The sequence below is a fragment of the Chiloscyllium plagiosum genome, unplaced genomic scaffold (assembly GCF_037043375.1).
Source record: "Chiloscyllium plagiosum isolate Xiang-an unplaced genomic scaffold, Cpla_swu_hap1 HiC_scaffold_25, whole genome shotgun sequence".
Lineage (NCBI taxonomy): Eukaryota > Metazoa > Chordata > Chondrichthyes > Orectolobiformes > Hemiscylliidae > Chiloscyllium > Chiloscyllium plagiosum.
Genome location: NW_028270163.1, coordinates 32,014,010 through 32,037,667, shown reverse-complemented (window position 1 = coordinate 32,037,667; position 23,658 = coordinate 32,014,010). Strand labels below are relative to the sequence as shown.

The window sequence follows — 23,658 nt, the reverse complement described above, 5'->3', positions numbered from 1 at the left end:
GTTTAAAACTTCCTCCTCTCACCTTAAAACATGCCCCTAGTTTTGAAGTCTCCACCCTATGGAAAAGACCCTTGCTATTCACTTTATCTCTACCCCTCATGATTTTATAAACTTCTATAAAGGTCACCTCCAACCTTTCACACTCCATTGAAAAAATGTCCCAGCCTATCCTTATTACTCAAATCCTCCATTCCCAGTAGCATTCTGGTAATTTTTTTCTTAACTCTGTCCAATCTAATGATATCCTTCCTATAGCAGGAAGACCAGAACTGCACACAGTACTTCAGAAGAGGGCTCAGCAACATCCTGTATGACCTCAACATGACGTCCTAACTCCTATACTCAAATTTTCTTACTGTCTTGAGATTAGTGCCACTGTGGTGCTTCACAACACCTATCTGAAACATGACCTCAGCCTTGGAGACACTGATTTGGGGACTGGAGGTTTTGGACAGCATTAAGATATCAGAACAAATGATGCAAGAACATCTTAAAAAGAAAAGAATCGAGAGTGTGGGAAAGCACAGCAGATCAGGCAGCATCCGAGGAGCAGGAGAATCAATGTTTCAGGCATAAGCCCTTCACCAGGAAGTTAAAACGAAAATAAAAAGAAAGTAAAATGAAAAGAGTCTTACAAACTTCTTCATTGCACCTCTTAAACACTAATTGGCTCAGATGGAGACAGGCTTTCAAGGGCCACATTAGGAGCCATGGAGCCTTGGGACCAGAGTATTTTTTTAAATCAAGATCTTGGTTAACTTTGTAAATTCAAGTATTGATAAGCCTCAAATATTTTGGTGTGCTGACTTAAGTGTTACTCATTAATTGTGGAACAGAAGATAATCTTGCTCATCTTCCAAAGCCAATGGTACACAAATAAAAATCAGTTGGCATTGTTGCAAGATCTGAACTGCCTGGGCCTAAGAATCTGGATTAGTGGTGCTGGAAGAGCACAGCAGTTCAGCCAGCATCCAAGGAACAGCGAAATTGATGTTTCGGGCAAAAGACCTTCATCAGGAATAAAGGCAGTGAGCCTGAAGCGTGGAGAGATAAGCTAGAGGAGGATGGGGGTGGGGAAAAAGTAGCATAGAGTACAATGGGTGAGTGGGGGAGGGGATGAAGGTGATAGGTCAGGGAGGAGAGGGTGGAGTGGATAGTTGGAAAAGGAGATAGGCAGGTAGGACAAGTCCGGACAAGTCATGGGGACAGTGCTGAGCTGGAAGTTTGGAACTCGGGTGAGGTGCGGGAAGGGGAAATGAGGAAACTGTTGAAGTCCACATTGATGCCCTGGGGTTGAAGTGTTCCGAGGCGGAAGATGAGGCGTTCTTCCTCCAGGCGTCTGGTGGTGAGGGAGCGGTGTCACATTAAGTACCTCATGTTCCCTGAACAGGTTTTATATATTGATCATCAAAAGTCAGAGAGTTTACACTTTGGACCCTGCCCCATGCCTAGAATTTGAAATCTAAATTTATATTGACATCTAGTGTACAACTGTTCCTGTCTTCCTATGCACTTTGGCTCAGTAACTATTATGAAGAGCACTGACTCCTCCTATTCAGAAAAAAAAATGAGGCTAATGACTTCCAAACAAGAAAGAACAAAAATATTTATTGATTTCAATGTAGGAAAAGGATATCTACTTCAAAGCTGTGTTTAATCAAGAAAACACAGAATGCCAACCAACTGAAACACAAAGTGTGCATTCAGCACAAATAAACAAGCACAGGTCTAATTACTGTAACTCATTATAATTATATAACACTCTCATCTCATTTAAAAAAAAATAAGACTAGTCAGCGAAGCATGCTATTGTCTGTCCCTTATCTCTTAGACTCAAAGAGAAAGAAATTATCTTGCAAAAGCCCTTGTTTTGATGGCATCAGAGCCAATTGTGCTGGACTGGGGTGGGGGTGATGCGGATGGTGAGGCTGTACTAATTACAATATTATATGCTCCACAATCACCGTTTATTATGTTTGCCTTCCTTATGATGGTACAGTAGAGATTACAGTTGTTGTGCTACATTAATCACACTGCCCTAACAGCCGATTCTTCAATGAAAAAAAAAGCTGAACAAAATTGCTTCAATGACAAATAGTGAGCAAAATGAAAGGAAATCACACAAAATACTCGAGGATTGGCTCCAGGATTTGCCTTTCATCAATTCCCAAAATATTAGTACACTTCACTTGCGGCAAATTACACTGTCGTTTGCATATCAAAGTGGTTCCATGTTAGAGAAAGGTAAGTTTTTAGTATATTATTGTCAATGTTGATCATAAATATGAATTCAGATACAAACAATAAGTTTTTCTGCTAATTCTTAGGCCTTGCTCAATGTCTCGGGACTTTAATCAGACTGCATCACTAAGCTGTCCCTTTCACTCTGTGACCTGAGCTCGAATGCATCATGCAGAGCTGGAAATAAAGGTTATCCTTCTCTGATCGGAGACAGGGATAACACAAAACCCAAGGTAGAGAAGATGAAAGCATCCTGCCTCTAATAGCTGTTAATAAAATAAGTAATGAGTTTGAACGGTTATACCCCAGTTCCCTGTAGACCATTTGGCATTTGAAAAAGGGATGCTGTAACTTTTAAGGTCATCTTTTTTATTCTTAAATGACACTAAACTGATATCATGAAGGTTTCACTGTTTCTATTGTGTTGAACTTCTCTTTGGGACTTCATAGGTGATTCAGATGCCACATAGGTTTAACTGCTCAGCACAACACAAAAGGATAGGAAGCACCACAGTTGACCTAATAATGTATGCATGAAAATAATTTCTCACCCACATATTCTATATTTTATTACTGTGAGCTACATAACTTCTCTACAGCCTTGGTTTCATCAATGTGAAAAGTTGGACAATGATATGGCAGCATAATTTAATTGCATGTCAAAATTAAATCTTCTTTGATGAAGAACAATTCAGGCCTAGCTCTGCATAATCAAATTAACAAAGTCTCTTTTTGATATTCAATTATCTTCCATACAAGAACACTTTATCCAGTACTAGTGTGATGCAGCCTGACAAGTTGAGACTAACAATTAACAGAAGCTATTACCTATCCGTGATACACGTGTCTGCTGCTCACTCGAGCAGATAACGTGCTCACAGAACAAAGACTACAACAACCTTCATTTCCACCTTTTCTGAAATGAGATGAAGGTTAAAATCTTTTCTTTCTCTCTCTGCTCAGAAAGTCTAATTATTTGTCGGACGTTGCACCGAAAGGTCATTTAAACAGGGGAATAGGTTTCCGTGGTGATGATCATCAGTGCGTTAATTTATTTGAGAACTCGAAGTTTCATAGCAGGATAGTCTGGAGACAACACTTGTTTTCAGATAGTGAAATCTGTGGTACTTTAATGTCATTTTGCCAAAGTGTGAATCATGCTGGAAGTGTTTTGCCTGAAATAACCACTCCTTATTGGGGCCCATGGATCCAACAAACTCACAAATTAAATTTCACCTCGAATCATTCATACCTAGCTGATGAGGAGATTAAAATAATGACAAGATGAGCGTAACAATACCTTGCTGTTGTGTATTTGGAGAACTAAATTAGAAAAACTCCACAGCACCCCAAATAGACTTCCATCTTTCATTAAATCAAACAATAAATAATGCTTTCACACATGGAGCAACATGCACATTAGAACTTTACAAAGCATGTTATACACATCAATAGCATTTTAAAGCATAATTGAAGTGTAAAACAACAACAGATTTAATTTATGCATCATCTTTAAAGAAAAGGAAATATTTGGTTCAGGATGAATATTGGCCATCACGCTGAGAGATTCTCCTGTCAAATGAACATGCATGCCCTTCTTCTAGAATTCATCGTATAACATGTCCATCACTTGATGAAGCACTGGTTGCACTTTTCAAAACAAAATTATAAATTATGGCAATGATGAAGAACATTAAGTTCTTGCTGCAAGGCTTGTCTCAGGACTGCTACTAATGCCTGCACAACCTGAAGTTGAGAACTGATAAACTGTTAGCCCCCGTTCTTCTGATGCAGCCTGCTAGACCACCATGATTATTGGATGGCGACCACCACAGGATGCTGGGCCTTCATGGGAAGCCTGCGAAGTGGCAGACTGGGAGATCAAACAACTTTTAACACTGAGGTAATGAGAAGAAACGAGGGGGCACATGGAACTCTTCTCTTCTGAAGGGACTATGATCAAACTTACGTTCTTCTCGTCAACGAAGATGTACCAATCACACAATAAGGATTGGTGAAACAATAACGTGAAATATCTATTTAAAGATAAAAGTTTCTACATATAGTGTTAACCAGAAGGTTAAGTATACTTGTCCAATACATCATCTGCTGCTTTGGAGTGAATACAGGTCATGGAACAACTCCATCACATTCTGTGATGAGATAATAGTGACTGATAGCGGTTTAAGATATGCCCCCTTAAAGGTGTATGCACATCATATCACAATATTCAGACTCAATTTCCTCAAAGTCTCACCTCTATCTCATAACTACTCCACAACTCACTGCCTTTCCATCCCTCTACTATAGAATGTCACTTTGTTCTCTTCACCAAGATTCAGAAATAAAAGACAAAATACAACCCATTAAATAACAACCTTATCCAATCAAACTTCCAATAATACATTCAAAATTGAAGGATTTACTTTGCTCCATTTCCTTGGTGCCTGTCTAGATCTCCTGACCACAGTCCAAGCTTCCACGAAGCACTGAGATGGTGGTATTGCAGATGAGTTGTTGGCTACCAGATGCTGGTGAGTATTGCAGTGCTGTTATGGACTTGAACATCACTCATACTGGAAAAGCTAGAATCCAGGATCTGTGCGATGCCATGTCAAGTTGGGGGACAAACACTTCTATGCTGCTTAACAGTGGGATAAGGGTCTGTGTTATGTTTGTTCATGTACCAAGCATTTCAGTGCATATGTGTCTGACCATCTGACTACCACCTCAATGAAGTATTCATCTGAGTCCTCTACAAATGAATTGATCTGTGATCTCACTCTTGAGTGAACTAGTACTCACCTTTTCCCTTGCCCTAGTTGCTGGTGATTCATCCCAACATTGGAGTATGTGCAGTGGCAGTGTCTGAGCTAGCAACTGAGGCTCAAATCAAGTGATGGGTATTTTTTTCATCCAATACCCGCTATTCCTTACCCCCTTCATGATGAGGCTGCAGTAGCTGGCCAGATAGGAATACTTGTTCATATGAAAGCAGAAATATAGATGAAGGAGGGTGTTAAGAAAGGAAGAGATCCGTGGTCACATTGGTCACAATTGCACATAATTGAGTAGATGTGTAAGGCAGGAAGATATCATTAACCTCAGTTCTCAGCAGCAAGGCTAGAAGCAATGGCCTTAGTCAATATCAAATTTATAATGCAGAGTATTATCATCTTTCTAAGGTCAAAGCAACAGTCAGCCACTGATGCTCTACTACTCCCTTCTATTGTATTTTGTTCTGCAAGTGACAGGGAAGAGTATGGGAGAATGTGCTGCAATAAGTTTGGGTGACTGTACCTGCAGTTGTTGAACTACGTGGAAGCTGCTAGAGATGGGGGTGAATGTGTGATGTCACATCTAATGCTAAGAATGATTCCTGATTATTGATGGGTAAATGAGGAAATGCTGATTGAGCAGTGTATGAGATTAGTGGTACAGTGTGTAGAAAATGTAACTTGAAGTGGCATTCACAAATCGTAACTACATTTATGAGGTTATTGAGTTATTTTCTTTCCAAAATGACAACCAGGCTCTTGAGGCCAGAGTCAAGAAACTGACATTTCTGACTAGATTTTCCGATTCCCTTCAAAGTATGTGCTTGGAGGACATCTCACTGCACCTTCTCCCAAGCCCTCAATTTGTGGAAACGTGATATATCTTCATTTCTCCTCCTGGTCTTTGCCATTATCACCAAACCAATCAACCTGGGAGCCTATATTTTAGCCTATCACTTCAGTGACAATCTCTATCCTTCCTCAAAGGCTTTCTGACACAGAGACATTCCCCTTGAGGAAGGACAGGCTTTTTAAAAGTATCTCATACCAGCTACACTTGCACCTAGACACAATGTACAGTGTACAGCAAGACAGCAGTGCATTCCACACCAGACAAACATCATATACTCATCGAGGTGGGCGGGGTATATGAAATTTGCCTGCCTCAACTTGAGCAGTTCAACTTGAAAGGTCTACAATAAACCCACATCGCAATGCTGCCTTTCTTCTCTTCTGAGGGAGTTCCTCAAGTCCAAGGATGACTTTCTTACACTTTGGTGTTGGCTGCTAAAGGGAGTAGGTAGTCAAATGTTGGATCCACACATCTTGGCACAAGTGGAGCAGGTGGTACTTGAAGATGCACATGGTTCGGATGTTTGGATATTTGATCCTTCCTTCTGTTGTTGTGCTTGGCCTTCCTGATAACTGCTTCGCCAGTTTGTGCAGTGCGAAAGAAGAAATTCTCATGAGACAGTGGGGATTTCTGTGAGAAGCTTTGAGGATATCCTAGGAACATGTTCTTTACTTTCCTGGTAATCGCTTGCTATGACAGAGCTCAGAATAGTGAGTTTGACTTGAAAGTCTGTGCCAGGCATGTGAATAATGTGGGCAACCAAAATGATTGGCAGCTGACTGACACGTCAAGCTGATGCCAATGTATGGTGCTAATCTGCACTCACTGAAGAGCCTACTTGAAGTTTTAGCTGCATGTACTAATGATTTTCTCCGCTTGCCTTTCTATTCCTAATCATGAATATCAAACTCAGAGTGCTACAGTCATGCTGATGGATCTGGCTGCTGTTTTCTTGTTAAGACCATTGGGCACAGTGACAGAAATTCCTTTTGGTGATTTCATAAAATCATGTACCTGCTACAGTGTTAGCGGAGAAGGAGACAGATTTTAAAGCAGAGGAAACAAGTCAAAACATTCCAGAGGAGAGCAGTTTATTAAAAGAACATTATCTGCCATCAATAAGATTTAGGAACTAAAAAACAAAGAAGAATCTGTTTGTTATGGACTGGGCAGAGTGGGTGGAGAAGAAAGGCTGGTGAAATTTGACAAGTTGTAGTTAGTGCTTTTTGAATAGAAAAAGAATCAGTTAAGTCTGTTCAAATAAAAATCATGGGGTCATAATTGTGCAGCAAAAATAGACAATAATACTCTAATATAAATTGATCTTCCACCACACTTATTTTATCATAGAACTGAATGTATCTCCTGTTGGGTGGGGTTATATCAGCCTTTACTTTAGTCAATCATGGGATTGTCATATGAGGAACAGTTGATGATTTTGAGTCTGTTTTTGATGGAGTTTAGAAGGTAGAAGGGTATCTCACTGAAACTTACAGCATACTGAGAGGCCTGGATAAAGAGGACAAAGAGAGGAGATTGCCACTAAGAGGATAAATTAGAACCTAGGGGCACAGCCTGAAAGTGAAGGGCAACCCTTTAGACCTGAGAGGAGAAGGAATTTCTTCAGCCAAAGAGTGGTGAATCTGTGGAACTCACTGCAGCAGAAGGTTATGGAGGCCAAGTCATTGAGTGTATTTAAGACAGAGATAGATAGGCTCTTGATTAATAAGGGGATCAATTGTTACAGGGAGAAGGCAAGAGACTGGGGTAGAGAAAGATATCAGTCATGATCAAATGGTGATGCAGACCTGTTGGGCTGAACGGCCTAATTCTGATCCTGCATCTTAAGGGATACCTGCATCACTGGCAACACCAGCATTTATTGTCCTCAGAAGTTAGAGGTGAGTTATTTCCTTAAGTAAAAACATGGTAGTCCATGTGGTGAAGACATCCTATGGTAGAAAGGAGTTTCAGAATTCTGACACTACAACAATGAATTTCCAAACCAGAATGTGTACGTCTTGGAGGGGAACACGGAGGTGGTAGCATCACCATGTGCTAGTTGTACTGTTATTCGAGGTGGGAGAGGTCACACGTTTGTGAGGTGCTCGAAAAGCAACTGAGCGATTTGCTTCAGAGCATTTTTACAAGATATATACTTTAGTTACAGTTCACTGATGCTGGAGAAGTGCCAATCTAATGAGTCACTTTCTTTTGGCTGGTGTCAAGTTTCGGGAAGTGTTGTTAGACCTGCACTTATTTGGGCAACAGGAGAGCATTCCATAACACTCCAGACCCATATCTTCCAAATGATAGAAAGGGGGTCAGGTACTAAGCTACTTGGCATGGAACACCCAGCCTCTCACCTGCTTCTGTAGTCAGACTACCTATGTGTCAACTCCAACTAATGACCGAAGTTAATCATGGACCAACTGAACACAAGTTTTTATAAATACGGGAAACACGTACTGTCAATATTCAACTCCCATCCTCTGATTTTAATACCCAAGACCTTCATAAATGAAAGTGATTTTTTTTTTAAAAAGCACATACTACACCAAAGTGGCTTTTGTAGTTATCTGATCACAACTGAGGCATAGAAACAGAGATAATAGGTGCAGGAGTAGACCATTCAGCCCTTCGAGCTTGCATCACCATTCAATATGATCTTGGCCGATTATCCCTTTCAGTATCCCACCCCACTTTCTCTCCATACCCCTAGATCCCTTTAGCTGCAAGGACCACACCCAGCTCCCTCTTAAATATATTTGACAACCTTGTCCCAACAGATTTCTGTGGAAGAGAATTTCACAGGTTCACAATTCTTTAAGTGAAGAAATTCTTCCTCACCTCAGTCCTAAATGGCTCATCCCTTTATTTTTAGACTGTTGACCCCTAGTTTTGGACTTGCTCAACATCAGGAAGATTCTTCCTGCATTCACCCTGTCCAGTCCCATCAGTAGCTAGGTAGGCAGAGCAGAAAAAGAAGGAAGAATGGATTCATATCAACAGAACCTGTAAGGTTTGAACTCCCTCTCTTTATGCTTTATCATCTCTCAAAAATGACAATTCACCAAGAACTCTGGGAATCTGCAAGTTTCGCTACTGCTGAGGAAACAGGAGAACAGCTACTGACTCAGGTTCATTGTCACAACTGAAGGACTTCAAACTGTATGTATTTTTATCTCCCTATTTGTTAGATGCATGCCCCACTCCCCATTTATTTTAAAACTTGCTTCCTGTGTTTGATGTTGTGTTTTCTGATTTTTCTCAGAGTTGGTAAATAATATGGGCGGCACAGTGGCTCAGTGGTTAGCACTGCTGCCTCACAGCACCAGGGTCCCAGGTTCAATTCCAGCCTTAGGAGACTGCCTGTGTGGAGGTTGCACATTCTCCCTCCATCTGTGTGAGTTTCCTCCAGGTGCTCTGGTTTCCTCCCACAGTCCAATGATGTGCAGGTCGGGTGAATTGGCCATGCTAACCTGCCCATAGTGTTAGGTGCATTAGTCAAAGGGAAATGGGTCTGGGTGGGTTACTCTTCAGAGGGTCAGTGTGGACTGGTTGGGCCGAAGGGCTTGTTTCCACAATGTAGGGAGTCTAATCTAACTTCTCCCTTTTGCACTCAATGAAACAATGGAATTGGCTGCTCCCTTATGGGAGAATGTGAGGGCTGCAGATGCTGGAGATCAGAGCTGAAAATGTGCTGCTGGAAAAGCGCAGCAGGTCAGGCAGCATCCAAGGAACAGGAGAATCGACGTTTCGGGCGTAGTGGTTTATCATTAGGCTGTTAATCCAGAGACTCACGTAATATTCAGGAGACCTGGGTTCACATCCTGCCATGGTGGAATTTGAATTCAATTAAAATCTGGAATTAAGAGTCAAACAATAACCACAAATCCATTGTCAATTGTCAGGAAAAAAAACCCATCTGGTTCACTAATGTCCTTTAGTAAAGGAAACTTCCATCCTTACCTGGTCTGGCCTGCATGTGATTCCAGACCCACAGTAATGTGCTTGGCTCTTAAATACCTTCTGGGCAATTAGGGAAGGACATTAAATGCTGGTCTGGGCAGTGACGCCTTCATCCCGTGGATGAATTAAAAAAAACTAGTTTTGTGCTATTATAAAGCAACTAAGTCTTTGATTTTGGCCTTATTGATGCTGCCATCAGATGGTGACATCTTGTAACAGTTCACTTGACAGAAATTAAGGTTACAAATGGATTTTCTACTTCAGCTATAAACAGTACCACTTATAGCAAGATGATCTGGCACAAGGTTGGAATTTTCATTGTTTAAAAAATTTAAAGTTAGTATTCAAAATTACTATCAGCAACTGGGAAAGCTTTCTGCCAGGTGTTGCCAGACTTCTGGTGTTTCCCCTGCACACTTTGCTTTACTTTCTTTTACATTTCCAGCCTTGGCACTCAGCATCTGAGGACCTGACTCCATCTACTCTCTTGGGTACAAAGATCCCAGCAATTAGATTGCATTTCTATCCCCCAACCCCAGGAGAATTTTCTGACTCCTGTACCTGAGGCAAAATCCAGGCCAAATATATAAAAGTCAACCAGCTTTCACAATGTCAGAAAACTTGACATCACTATGAATAAACATGTGTCAATGTCCCAATTCTTTGTGGTTACCATTTTCTTTTGTGTTCTTCCATTTTCATAAGTTACAGTTGAAATCTCCCTCACATCACATCACATCTCATTCTCTTCAAGAAAGAAATGGGCTTCTGGCCAGTTCTTTGGACTCTCTTAATTCAAGTTTCCAACCTATTTATTCAGATATTTATCAGTACGATGCTAATCATTCCACTTCAGTTTTTAACTGAGTTTCATCTGAGAATACACATTCCCTCTGCTTGTTTCCTACAACATACACTCATGGAAAATTGGGAATTTCAGGGGAAGCTATTACTCTGTGATCCAAAGAATTATCTCCAATTAGGCTTAATTCTATCATGAGCTCATTTTCGCTTGAAAGCAAAAGGAAATTGGGAACTGTTTCAAAATAATATGCAAAGGCTTGGATGCTCTACCATAGACAGATTTCAAATTTAATTGGCTTTTGGCCCAGGCTTCTTGCCATGCCATTAAAGATTTCAATACCATTTGCCAAATTCATATGCTGACTTTTCATGATGTGAATGACATCACCTCCAAAAGGTTTCCAATTCTAAAAAAAGAATCATGGCTGTAAAAGATGTTTCATTTGAAACATCAGCCAAATCATTAATCAAGCACTGCAATTTCTTCAGTTACAAGGGCAATTGATTATTAATTCATTATTCAATGACCATTGCACTGATGTAATAAGATTCAGAAGGATGAAAGCAATGTTGAGTTAGATTGCAGTCATTTCCTAACCTACTCGAGCATTTTCAAAGTGTCAGTGACTGGGAAGATAAGGACAGAGAAAGACAGTATTTAGTTTCTGTACTGTTCCAGTGACTAGGCAAGGAACAGTTAGAATGAAAAAATTGAAAAGGAAAGACAAATTGTTCTCTGTGTTTCATCTATTACTCCATACTGTGTACACATTATAAATAGACACATGTGATGATCTGAGTATATTAAGTAGATCTACCTATTTGGATGTTTAATGTACTATATAGCACAGGAGACATCTAACTATACATGTTTTCATATATTCTTGTATGGTGTCATGAAGAAACACTCTGGGGGAAACCATATGTGAGAATGATAAATAACTTGTCAATATACAAAAGGCAATTGCTTTTTACATATCAGAAATCTGTAAAACTAGTGTCTGGCAGTTTAAGAGAAGATTGTGTCGTTAGTTAGCGGTAAAGTTTTGCTTTTGCATTACTTGCAACAACATTGTACACAGATTCCTAATTAATAGACTTATAAATTTTTTCACATAGAAAACAATGATGGCTGGTTCACTCAAGATGATTAGAGTGTGCTGTTAATATTTTCAAGGTTGCAGCTTCAATTCCTGTGCTGGCCAGGGAATCAAACATGCCTTAAAGCAGGTGCTGACCCTCTTCCACTTTAGGGGTTTTGTCACAGCGTAGTAGTGTCCTTACCTCAGAATGAGAAGGTCTGAGTTCAAGTTCCAACTACCGGGGGAAGTGTGTCTTAACATGTCAAAACAGATTGATTAAAAACATTTAGCACATCTTAGAAATCTCCTCTATTAAAATATTTCTGGCACATAAAAAACAAGATAAAACATTTGGACTAATGAAATATTAACCTTCATGTTGCTGGAAAATATGTAGATGTATTGGAATTTCATTTTCTCCAATTATTTTGCAATTAAATGCATGAGTCTGCCCATGCACATATAAGCTCAATGAATAACATTTGGGCAAATTAGCATTTAGTTGGTGGACATGAATATCTACAAAATTTGACTCAGCATTTGTTTCTGCTGAAAATGTTTGGCATCGATTTACAGAAGAGTAATTTAATCAATATGATCGAATTACATCATAGATGGGAAAGAGAATGGTTTATGGATATCAGTGGAAGCTTGTGATTGAATGCTTTAAACGCACCAAGAGAAATGTGTTCTATCAGAATTGGCTTTTAATGTTTAAGACGAACACAACTCTATTACGACAGGAAAACACAATTTGTTTAACAAAGCGCAGATGAGTTTTGCCAATCAAGTAGGGAATAAAATCAGGAACCCGTGGACAGAAAACACAACATAGAGACGGATGATCACAAGTTCAATTCTTTATCTGCACCAAATCTCAAGTACAAAATAAGACTTTGTCCATTCAGTTCAAGAAAGGCAATACTTTTCACTGTTAACCAGAGGCCTCTGTAGGAGCAAGTCCTTCATATAGCATGTCATGGTCTTTAGTGATGTCTTAAAAGAATGACAAGCCTACCCACATATGCCGATTTGATTAGGTATTTGAAGGAATTGGGAGCTCTCAAACAACTTTATCACAGCTAGACTCATAAGAGAAAAGGAAAATCTGGCAAAAAATAACAATGACACCAAGATTAACTGACTACGATTTGAATTCTAAACAGTCCAAGACACACCTCCACCACCTTCCCAAGGGTAACTATGGATTGACAATAAATGTTGACATCTTCCCATGAAAGAATGTAAAATGCACAACAATGTACATAGGTATGAGTAAACCAGCTTTTTATTTAGGTATAATAGAACAGTTAAATAACACTGAGATAGGAGAAAGAACTGATCATCTCACCGATATAATGTTAGGTAGAAAAGGCCAATCTACTACTGACCCCTGGTGAGAAAATTTAGAAATACAACTCATTGCAGATGTTGCTAGCAATTTTGTTCTGATTTGTCATTCAGGATAGCACACTGCACTACACAGAAATTCTTTGTGCTGCCCACAACCATGTAATCAAGGTTAACACAACTACCGTTGTGGCTGGGGCTATAATGTAAAGCATCTTGGTATTCAGACTTCAATCTGTGCATTAACTAGTTTACAAGGTAGTTTGCTATTATTCATTGATTTTTCATTTATCTAAGATACACAAAGGGATATAGAAAAATAGAAGGATTTCATCTGGTTTACAGATGTAAATCAGATAAACCTCATCAGAAAAGTAATTGGAGGGCCATCCTCAGTGAATCTTCAACCACTTTCAACACCAGGAGTATTTTCAGGCTGAAGCAGGCAGAAGCTTGGTTGATATATTTATACTGGGGAGGGATGGTGCATGCAGGAAGGACGTTCGTGGTCTAAATAATTGCAACTCCATGCTAAGTCTGTAGAAAGGCAAAAGTAAGAAAAGGACATTGCTGCAGAAGTTTCTGCTACATCAGTGCAAGATCAGAAAAGGGGATGTTCATAAATGGGTGCACAATATTCTGCATCTAGTAGGTACTCATATACTAAAGCACTCCTGTGCCTTTATTCAGAAAGAACTGGACAACATTCAGTCATGGGTTGATAAGTGACAAGTAACTTTCAGGCAAACAAAATGCTAGCAAGAGAGAATCCAATGATCATCCCTCAGTATTCAAAGGCATGACCACCTCTGATTTCACCCTCCCCCCAGCTCTCCCTCCCCCCCACCCTTCATGATTGGCATGAAGGAAAGAAGATTACACCAATCTAAGGTATAAACAGCCAAAATAGTCCAAAAGGTGGTCAGAAATGATCTTGCAGGATTACTGAGCAGGACCTATACACTTAATACATTTATAATATACTTATAAATCTTAGCAGGACTTATACACTTAATGGTAAGGTCCTCGGGAATGTTGTTGAACAAAGAGACCTTGGAGTGCCGTTTCAGAGCTCCTTGAAAGTGGAGTTGCAGGTAGATAAGATAGTGAAGAAAGCATTTGGTATGGTTTGCTTTATTGGTCAGAGTATTGAGTACAGAAGTTAGGAGGTCATGCTGCGACTGTACAGGACATTGGTTAGGCCACTGTTGGAATGTTGCATGCAATTCCGGTCTCCTTCCTATCGGAAAGATGTTGTGAAATCTGTAAGGGTTCAGAAAAGATTTACAAGGATGTTGCCAGGGTTGGAGGATTTGAGCTATAAGGAGAGGTTTACTAGGCTGGGGTTGTTTTCCCTGGAGCATCGGAGGCTGAGGGGTGACCTTATAGAAGTTTATAAAATCACGAGGGACATGGATAGGATAAATAGACAAAGTCTCTTCCCTGGGGTGGGCAAGACCTAAGGGGCGACTTTTTCACACAATGGGTGGTACGTGTATGGAATGAGTTGCCAGAGGAAGTGATGAAGGCTGGTACAATTGCAACATTTAAAAGGCATCTGGATGGGTATATGGATAGGAAGGGTTTGGAGGGATATCGACCAGGTGCTGCCAGGTGGGACTAGATTGGGTTGGGATATCTGATCGGCATGGATGAGTTGGACTGAAGGGTCTGTTTCTGTGCTGTACATCTCTACAACTCTATGGCTCTATGATCAACAGATAGTCACATACACAGATAGACTACATTTTGCATGAATGCCAACTGCCGATCTTCCTTTATGAAGCTGGCATGTTGCCATGAGGTTCCTTGACCAGTAATAGTTATTTATCTGAAGTGTTTCTCTGTCTATTGCTTGGCACACTGTCATGTTGACCCCGTGATGATGGTGCTATGCAGTAGTCAAAAGTGTGGTGCTGGAAAAGCGCAGCAGGCCAGGCAGCATCCGAGGAGCAGGAGAATTGACTTTTTGGGCATAAGCCCTTCAGCAATGCCCTCTTGACCTGAAATCTTATTCCTGTCCTCTCCGCCTCCACCCCCTCTCCAGACTATCACCCTCACCCTCACCTCCTTCCACCTATCGTATTCCCAGCACCCCTCCCCAAATTCCACCCCCCCCACCACCTTTTATCTCAGCCCGCTTGGCACACCAGCCTCATTCCTGAAGAAGGGCTTATGCCCGAAACGTCGATTCTCCTGCTCCTCGGATGCTGCCTGGCCTGCTGCGCTTTTCCAGCACCACACTTTTCAACTCTGGTCTCCAGCAAGTGCAGTCCTCACTTTCTCCTATGCAGTAGTCACCCAATTTGTAACCATTTCGTGCAGTGTATTGGCACCAAGTTTGTCAAGTATTTGCCAGCAGACATCTGCATGGTTTCAGACATTCAAATCCACACAACTTAGAGTGAATGTTCATATCTCCTTTCCAACAGAAAGTAGACAGTGTGACTGCTAAATGGACCATTAGAATATCCTATTGCTGGTATCAGAGTTGCTCTCACCATTTTGTAGGGTTATCATAGCAATCTAGCCTACTCTCTGCTTTAGAAGAGGGTCTTGGAAACATTGAAAGCAGGGTCCTCAGGTATCTTTAAAGATCCTGATGCCATTTTTGTGCACTGTGCTCGCTATATCCCATTGTTCTTGGGTCAAAGCAGACCCCAAAGGATAAGTCAGACTTCATTTCTGAGTGGCGCAAAGGATCAGGAATGTTTTTCAGATTCTTCAAAATCAGTCTGCCTTTTTTTTTATTCCTTCCATGGCAACTGGAATCTTTTAGGAATCGTTTTCAGGTTTGGATCTTAGATAGACCACCTGGCCTTGTACCAGCCCAAAGTGAGTGTGATGCCTTAATGGGCTGAAAACAGAATGAATTTCTGAATGCGCTTACCTTCCTGGAAGCTGACTGAATTCTGCTGTGATGGAAATTCCAATTCCAGGAAGCACACTTGATTATAATAATGGGCCAACCTTGGAAAATTGTACAGAAAACCCACACTTTATCCTGGATCACATTCCAAACGTTCAAGATTACGTTGTACCTTCATGAATAAAGGTCCAGCCTTGAAGTTTTTTTTATGTACTAGAAAATAGCCCTGTACATTAAACACTCTACAATGACAAATATATGAATTCTCTTAGTGTCTACAATATCAGAAATTTGGATGCATAACATCAGAACCAGGAATTACAGTCCTGGATCAATAGAGGAAGCACTGTTATGCTCACAAAATATAGTGTGCCAAAATAGGACTGAATATGGTGACAAGTAGATTTATTAAAGTGAATCTAGTTGAGCAAAGTGAACCGAGGAACCTTGAACATTCTGAGACAACAGACCTTTCAGCATAAGAACCCTGCCTTTATCCTTCCTTGAGCTCATCATCATCTTCTCACTATATCTCTCTCTGAATCTATCTCTCAGATATGTCAATACAATTTTTACAATATCCTTCCATAGTAAATATTATCTATGTCAATTATTGTTAGCGAGTTGTGAGAAGATTTGTAGCTCAGGTTGAGGTTCTGGCATGGCATTCCAACCGGAACTCTATCAACAAACACATTGACTTGGACCCCATTTACCACCCCCTGAGAAAAAGAACATGAAGTGACATCACCACAGGAAATGACATCACCACTAAAAATGACACCACCACAGGAAATGACATCAATCCAAAGAAACCCAAACATGTAAATAAAATGTAGGAATCATCAGCAGTTTTTCGTCCGGGGCTCACTGAAGTTGTTAACTAGTATGGTGATGAAGCATCTGAAAATGAACCTTCCAGCTCAGCAAGCAAACCTCCATCCAGTCAATTATGCTTTTTCGGTTCTGCTTGAATTCCCAACTTAGTCTAATTACAACAGCATGTCTAATTTTCGAAAGTCACGCAAGAATCTTCTCTTTCCCAGAATGAAGTAGGCCATTTTCATGAACATTTGTTCACTGTTCTACTTTATCCACTGCAGTTTGTGGTTGTACTGGCTTTCACAAGGGTCAACAGCAGGCTAGATCAAGTGGCACAAATGGAGAATTTGTGAATTATACTGAAATAAGCATCACTCTTGCTAAATGTGTAACTGACAATTTTGGGTTAATACACTGAGTTTACTTTCAAGTTAGAAAATGATATCATGGAGAAGCACCACCTGGATTATTTTACCTAATTCTCTTAATGAGACAGTTCCCCTGAATGCACCTGGCATAGATTTAATTTGGCTGCCTGGGCACATAAATGGCTTTCCCACTCAGCTCCATGTTAAATAAATTATTTTAAAAATGTGACTTCTTATTCCTGAGATTCTGCGGCTCATCAGACTGTCCATTCAGAAGATGAACTGCGACGTTAGAGCAAACAATGCATCTGAATTGTTTCATGCTTATGCACACTTAATTGTCTCGTGTTCACAATAGCTCCTGTGACAGTTATCAGCACAGTCTGCTTGCAACATGCCAGATAGCTCTGCAGCAGCTTCTCTGGTTGCCTCAGCCTCCACAACACCACTCCTGCAATGAGTGGGAGATTGTTATATATCTTATTGTATACCGGTGCTTCAATACTGACCACACTGGGAAGAGCCTGACCTACCTCTGTTAGTCCTCTTCCAGTGCCTTTGAAAAGCAGAAATGCAGGCTTGCGACTCAAAGGGAGCCACAGCAGATAAATACAGCAACAAAGTAGTAGCCATAAAAACATCAAAGGGGGAACAAAAGCTGCAGCAATAATCTGAGAATTGTTATCAATCCTGTTAAACTGAGTTCAGCACTGAGTCTAGTTTTCCATCTCATTATGCAAGCGGTTAGCATGAAATTGCTAAGAAGTGTTAGGATCTGGGGCTCACAATGCAATCAAGTCATTAAAGCTGTCAACTACTTCTTATAAGTTCAGACAAAATCAAAATGGAAAAAGAAACTGGGATCTTCCCTTCATTTTAGACAAGATGCAGATATTCCTGACTGGATGATCTGGGCTGATACATAATAACAATATGCATATGAAAGTTTTTGTCAGACCCTTTGTTAGGTTAAGCAACGGCAGCTTTGGAAAGGGTAGGGGTGGGCTATTCAATTGCCTCACCCCAGCAGTAGGTCAGTCAGCCCAACTCCAGGATGACTACAAAACCTTTGCCTCAGTGGGGGTGCAGCTAAAAGCTATTCTGCAGAGAGACTCCCCCAATCCCTGAGTGGTGGCCTGCTGTTTTCAGTATTTTGAAAACTCAATTCTCAAATTCGTTGCTGTGAATAAGGTACCTTCATGTTACTGCAACTGGTTGTTGATCTGAAACAGGAAGGCCTCTGATTGGCTCTCCAGATGTAAAAGCCTAGCCACCATTGTGATTGGGACAAGGAACCCGTCTTGATGTTAAAGAGACACCTTGATGAAAACTTCCAGCAATGACTGCTTACCCCCATCCCCATGAGGCAGATATAGGACCTCAAAATAGTTCCAGCACCTGTTTTCCATCCTGAAACCAAAATTCAGTCTGGGGAGTCACTGATTACTTGGTGTATAATGTCTCTGAAGTTTTATTTCCTTGCTTTCACTGCACCAAGACCATGATGAATATTGTACTTATTAACTTACACAAGTTTCTTCCTCGCTTTAAGATAACAGACCTCTACTTGCTTTGTTTCCTCCAATTAGAAAACTTAATTTTCGTGTTGTGAATTCACACTGGAAATATTCTTTCTCATATTCTAGAGTAAATGAGCTCCTGCATGAATACAGCTAGATTTAGAAAATTTATATTTTGGAAGTTGAGAAATAAAGATTTATAAAAATATTGGTCCATAAAGGTGGAGGCCGAGGGCGACATGATTGAGTTCTACAAAACTATGAGAGACATAGAAAGGGTGGCTAGTCAGCCAGGGTGGAAAGGTCAGCTACAGCAGGGCACAGGTTCGAGATGAGAGGGGGAAAGTTTACGGGAGAAGTGCGGGGAAATGTTTTCACACAAAGGGCAGTGGGTGCCTGACACACGCTACTAGTGGAGGTGGTGAAAGCAGTTTAAGGTGTACCTTAATATACATATGAATGGGACGCAAACAGAGGGAGAGAAACCATGTGCGGACAATAAGTAGCAGGGCTAAGTAAGGGCTAGGAATCAGTGCAGGCCTGGTGGGCCAAAGGGCCTGTTCTGTGCTGTATTGTATTGTTATATAATTATCTGCAGTAAAGCATCAAATGGTCTGTGCCATTAGTTAGTCTTGCACTTGAAAATTTAGGTTTTCCAATATTTTTCACACAGTAGTCTGCTGAAACAGCAAGCTGATAATAGTACAACTGGGGAAACCAGACTTCTGGGACCATAATGAACAAGGCAAGCAATTGTGTATTTCTTTAAACAAGAGGATCAAACTATCATGAGTGTAGCAGCGTAAAGACTGAAAAGGAAGTAGAATATTTTTTCTGAGCGAATTCAATATCAAAATGAGGTACAGCAAGGGAAATAAAGAGAGGGAGAATAAGTGGAGTGAGAGAGAAAAATTAAAACAATATCAAAAATAAATTTTTAAAAGATCTTAAGCATCAGTTAAAACTGAATGAATAAGACTTCACATTTGTACTGGCTAATTTTCAGTGTCAGAAACATTTAGTCAGTAATTAAAACATGTCACATCATTAAACCTGTGTTTGGAGGTTAAATCCTTTGACTTTCCTGTGGCAAGTTTAATGTGCATCTGCTACATAAAGACAGAGACTTCAAACCAGTTAATGCAGCTCAATATTGAGGCAAGTAAGATGCTGCTTTTGCAGAGGTAATGGTAAGTATGGTATAACATGGATGGCAATGTTTGGATATGTGAGTTTAAATGCACACGTTTACCTTGTCTGAAATTGCTGGACCACTTGCCTATAAATAACCAGTAGCATCAACATTGTTTTGGCATCAAAATCTGGGCCATTCCATTGAATAGCATTACCCAAACTGAATGTCTAAATGCAGTAGGATTAACACAATGTGGCAATACAAAAATATCTTAGAACATTCCAATTTGCACTCACTGGATGACACCAGTTAACTCGTTTTTGTAGTCATTTAAACATTACATTGAATAGAATGTTCAGATGTATTCAGATTGTGTATCTAAGAGCAGTTATGCCAAATAAACAAATTCAAATTAACATCTGAGGGGTGAATATCAATGGATGTCTCTCCCAATCTGTGATAACTTCAACAAACAACTGCAGAGGATATATAGAACATACAAATTTCCAGCTTTTCCATCAAGTTAAGGCAGAAAACTGGAAAAATCCTGGGGATTTGTACCTTTGGAAAGTAGACCCTTCCAGATGCCTGAAATAAATCAATGAATTTAAAAAAATATTTCTTTGAACCGTTGAGGCAAATGCAAAGCTCCTGAACCTTATACAGTTGAGATCGAGAAAGCTTTTTGCAGTAAAATTACAGAGCCATGAAAAGAAAAACAATTCTCATGAAAAACCCTCTGAAAGGACAGAAAGGACTGGGAACTCAAATAGAAATGTAATTTCAAATTTTATAATGTCAATGAGGAGAGACACTGCACAAATCCTGGTCTGTAATATACACAATTTCCTAACATGAGTGTGTTCCCACTTGTTAAGATTCTTTGTTCAGTTTCCACATTATCCTGAAGCATGTACCAGCAGCATAGGCCATCTCAGACCAACTGCATGTGTTGGCACACTTCTGGGCAACTTAGATTAGATTACTTACTTAGATTACTTACAGTGTGGAAACAGGCCCTTCGGCCCAACAAGTCCACACCGACCCGCCGAAGCGTAACCCACCCATACCCCTACATTTACCCCTTACCTAACACTACGGGCAATTTAGCATGGCCAATTCACCTGACCTGCACATCTTTGGACTGTGGGAAGAAACCGGAGCACCCGGAGGAAACCCACACAGACACGGGGAGAACGTGCAAACTCCACACAGTCAGTCGCCTATGTCTAACCTAATTTGTAAAAGATGGCGTCAGCTAGTCACGGGAAAATAGTGCAATCACTTGTGGAAACCTGTATTCAAATAGACAATAACTAAGCCACCTTTGATTGGCTACATTGGGCTCGGCACATCGTCTGCATGATTGACAAGGGACTCCCCAAGTAGGTGCTCTACTCCCAGCTCCGAAACAGGAGGCGAGCCCCAGCTGGACAGAGGAAATACTTCAGGGATACTCTCAAGGTCTCACTGGTCAACTGCAGCATTCCCACAGAAACCTGGGAATCACTGGCCCAAGACCATCCAAAGTGGAGGAGGAGCATCTGGGAGGTGTCAAGCATTTGAGACTTGCCATCAGATGAAAGCAGAAGCCAGGCACCAAAAGTGAAAGGAGCGCGCTGACACACCAAAGCCTCACCCACCAAAGCAAATTAAACAATTCTATTAGTTTCATTGTTTATTTTTTATTATTATAGAATACACCAACAGTCCAATTATTGTCTTATCTAGTGTCAATTCAATCCATCTTTGGGTCAATCATAGGTGAGTTTTATCATTGTATTCCTATGTCTGACTATCACATAGGTAGTGGGAGTCAATGTCGATAGACATTAAGCATTTCAGACCAAGTCCAACTCACTAAGATATTTATGGTGGACTAATTTTTTCAAGTTGTATTCCCCCAAATGGGCTTACCCAGCTCTCTGAACTCCAGGAGCTTGACTTTGATTATCCTTAGATGCTGGAAATTCCAAATGATGTTAACAATTTCTGTGTACATATCAGGACTGATGAGTTAAGGCAGAGAGAGAGAGAGAGAGAGAGAGAGATAAGGCACAGACAGTTAAGGCGGAGTTGGGTTAGGCAGAGAAAGAGTTAAGGTGGAGAGAGAATTAAGGGATACCAAGTGGAGACAGAATAGTGGTAGAGAATTCAGAGACAGAAAAAGCTGATTGGGTGAGAGAGTTAAATTGGAGTGTACAAGTGAAAGAGAAAATTATAGTGTGCACCATCCTGTGTACCCAATCACTTCAGCAGAAATGTACAGAACACAAGATTGAAAATTCTAAATAAAACAAAGCACAGTGGACACTGGAAATCTGAAACAAAACCAGAAATTGCTGGGGAAACTCACCAGGTCCAGCAGCATTTGAAGAGAGTTCTTCAGAATGAATTCAGATGAAGGATGACTGATGCTGCCAGATCTGCTGAGATTTTCCAGCAATTGCTGTTTTTCTACAATTGAACATGATGTTTTGTTTTGGTTTGTTTTGAACATTTAGTAGAGTTTCAGCAATTAACAGTTCTAAGTTAAGACTATAGGAGGAGGAGTAGGCCATTCGGCCCATTGAATCAGTTCGCCCGTACAACTTCACTTTCCTAAGGGCCTATGAGGTGTTTTGATGCAGTTACGAGACATTTTCACACCTGAACCGTGGAGAAATGGTCAGATCGTGAGCTTTAGAAACTCAACCAAAGTATAAATGGCCAAAGCGGATGCTTCAAAATGTATAATAAAATGTACCATGAGTAGAAAGGGGAAACAACAATCAATTTTCATAAGCAAATAATTAAGTTAAAGACAGGTTATAAATGATAACACAATTATAAATACTTCAGGTGAATTAGAGCAGATTATAATGTGACTAACTAAAATACAGCTGGTTGAACCCAGTGAGATTTGCAGGTTAAGTAAGTCTCATAAATGGTTAAACACTGTTTCATGTATAATATATATCAGTATCCAGTTTGCTCTGTTGTCTGGATGCCTAGTGAATAAATCAGATTTGTGCCACCAACATGGGGTTGAATCCCTGTTCTGGCAGAAGGAGACATAGAGACTGCCTCCTTGCTTCAGCTATAGTTGAACTCTCAGTACTTTTCTGTGATTCAGTGAACAGTCATTAGGGACCTGCCTTCAGACAGAAAACTGAATAAGAACTACCAATAGTAGCAAGATGTATCTTTATTGCTACTGTTGTGGGGTAAAAGCTTGAGGGCCCCACAGCAATCTTGCAATGATGCCACAGAGCTGCACATCTCTGAGCATAAAGAGCACAGTGTGGGCAGAGATGAACACTGCAGAAAAATAAACTTCACCACTCAGCTGGAGTAGAACTTTAGAAGTTCTTAACACCCTTGATATGAATACACAAAGAAGACCTATTTGTCCTTCCTCAATCTAACTAATAGGATCCTGGCCTGGTAAATCTGTGATTACCATGCATAGCGGCATTTCATATTTATATAATTTTGTATTTGTCTGTTTATCTATATGTATAAAGTTTTGAGGACACTGTCACTTTCCAGATGGTGTCCTGCAGCATATGCTAGAAACCAATTCTGCCACCAAAATGTGATACTTGAAACCAATCTGTACCCTCAGGATGAATTGTTGTAACTTGCTTGCAAGCTTTAGGAATGGACATTAAAATTATGTTTATGTTTTAGTGTTCAAGGATATTAACATACCTGTTTTTGAATCTTTTCAATATAATTTATTTATTTACAAACTAATTACTACATACGAAAGAAACTGTAAATAGTACTATAAATTTCCAAAGTTTCAGTTAAAATCAAGTTACTCAAAGGTGAACTAGGCATTAATTAAAATGAATATTTTTGTCAAATTTTATACAGTAAA

General features: G+C 40.2%; 1 protein-coding gene across 8 annotated transcripts in view; it reads right to left on the bottom strand.

The window, feature by feature from the left end:
* Positions 1-23,658, bottom strand: part of rbfox3a (RNA binding fox-1 homolog 3a) — a 1,559,488-nt gene that overhangs the window by 945,714 nt on the left and 590,116 nt on the right. The window lies entirely within an intron of this gene.